The 2,161-nt window shown below is 44.5% G+C and overlaps 1 pseudogene across 1 annotated transcript; it reads right to left on the reverse strand.

Annotated features, from left to right (window-relative positions):
• Positions 1-342: 342 nt before the first annotated feature.
• Positions 343-939, reverse strand: LOC308420231 (small ribosomal subunit protein eS8-like; annotated as a pseudogene). The gene has a single exon. The product of its transcript is annotated as a small ribosomal subunit protein eS8-like (transcript).
• Between the last annotated feature and the right edge of the window lie 1,222 nt (positions 940-2,161).

The raw sequence follows: 2,161 nt of genomic DNA on the forward strand, positions 1-2,161 counted from the left end.
GTGTCATTTTTTACGGAAATGGATGCACCTGCAGTTAACTGCATCAAGTGAACGGAACTAGATTCAGAATGATACTAGATTCTCTTCTCACAGTCGTGGTTCCTAGGTTCTATATCGTCACATAAAATCGTAGCAAACGAAATCATCTAGGGGGACAAAGTGGAGGGTGCGTGTTCAATGGATGATACATACCTTCAGAGGGAATCATCAGGTTAGTTAATGAAAACATTAAGAAAAGATTATTATTATTATTATTATTATTATTATTATTATTATTATTATTACTAATATATTTTTTATAGAACAGCAAATGCCTTTATTACACAATCTACAAAGGATGGTTTATTTGCCTTTCCAGGCTTTGATCTTCTGCAGATAGGATCCCAGCTCCGTGCCTTCGAGCATATAGCCGTCTGCTCTGCCACACGGGCCTGGTCTTGAGGCAATGCAGGCTAGAAGCCTGCCCTGCTGGAACTGCTCCTCTAGAAGACTGCTGATCTTGGCATTCTTTTTCCTTTCGTCGTATTTCTTTTGAACTTTCTTTGATCGATTTTTGCTTACATTTTCGTCCTCCTCAGGAGTCAGCTTGGCCCCCTTCTTGGGACTCAGGGACAGTGCATAGTGGGACCACTGCTGGCTCCACGTGCTGTCAAAAAGTGCAAAGCAGTTCTTCACCAGGGGTGTTGGTGCGGACAAGCTCGATACTGGATGCATTGTACACAACATCAGTGACCCTCGTTTTGCCAGTACAACACTCAGAGCCCCAGGAAAAGTTCCCCACATCCAATCTCAAAGCCCGGTACTTCTTACTGCCTCCTCGAACTCGGACTGTGCGTTAGCAACAGGCGGTCCCAGCTCATACTTCTGCTTCCTGTGGTAGGCTTTTCTCTTACCCCCGGTCTGGAGGCACTTGTGCCGGTTGTCCGGAGAGATGCCCATCGCTCGGCACTGGCTGGAAAGAGGAAGCGCAAAGCTTCACGGTGCGGTTTCTAAAACTGGAAAAAAGATATATTACCTTCGAAAGTCATCCTTGCATTTTAAATTGTTACAGAATTTTATTCTTTATACAAATCTTTATTTTACTTTCCTTTGTTTTTGTTTTTTAAAGGAATGTTGAGCATCTGAGTATTTTAACATTTTTGTTATGATGGGCACACCATTTATATTTGCTTGGCATTTGGCTGTCTATGCAACAAGGGTGAGACGGATTTCGGCACCATGAGGACCCAAGAGTGCTGGGAAGGAGACTCTGTGTGTGTGTGTGTGTGTGTGTGTGTGTGTGTGTGTGTGTGTGTGTCTGTGTGTGTGTGGCAAGGGGGGGAGGGAGGGATGGACAGTCCCTGAGGCAGAGCTGTGTGAATACTTTCCAGCTTTCCCTGTTTTATTGTTTTTGTTTTTTTAATATTGAAAGATATGAAGAGAAATAGGATAGAACACAGTGTTCCGGGAGAGCAGCAATCAAACGCCTAGAGCTGATGTTTACTTTTTGGAATGTTTTACGAAGGCATTTGCCTGGAGATGAGAGAGAAGACCTAATAACAGCCTTTCGGCTGCAGAAATAGAAAAGCCGGGCAGACATGATAATCAAATTTGGTTTGGATGGTCAAAATCTGTGTGATCTTCCAGCTGTATTTTCTAAACCAGCCGCTTGACTTTCACACACGGTCTACGCTTTGTTCCGTTTTGCCCACTGCGGCATTCGGGAATGCCTAATTATTCTGTGAGCCCGCCCAGTTTGCCTTTGTTTCTAGGGTTTTCCCTCTCTTCTTACAGATAAAAATGCTTTGTTTTCACTTCTTATTGTGTGGGATCTGTTCCCTCACCTGCCTTCAAAATGGGTCAAAGGGAACCCTAAAATTATTTTCATGGACAAATGTAGGAGAAGCTAAATAACCGTGGCTCATCCCCCAGGATGGGGAGCTAAGGTTGATGGCTACTTGCCCTTCCACATGCACAGGTCAACCTGCATCACAGCAGGGGAGCCAGGGTTTCTGCTCTGCTCCGGAAGTAAAAACCATCTACTTGGATTCCATTGTAAAGGTATAACCTGACCTGGATTCCAGGTCCTGATATGAGCCATACAAACTTTGCTGTCCCCAACCCATTTCTGGAGTCACTCAAGCATCAGCATGTGTCCCAGGAGACACTCACTTGACCTTGG

The sequence above is a fragment of the Micromys minutus genome (genome assembly GCF_963924665.1).
Source record: "Micromys minutus genome assembly, chromosome: 1".
Taxonomy (NCBI): domain Eukaryota; kingdom Metazoa; phylum Chordata; class Mammalia; order Rodentia; family Muridae; genus Micromys; species Micromys minutus.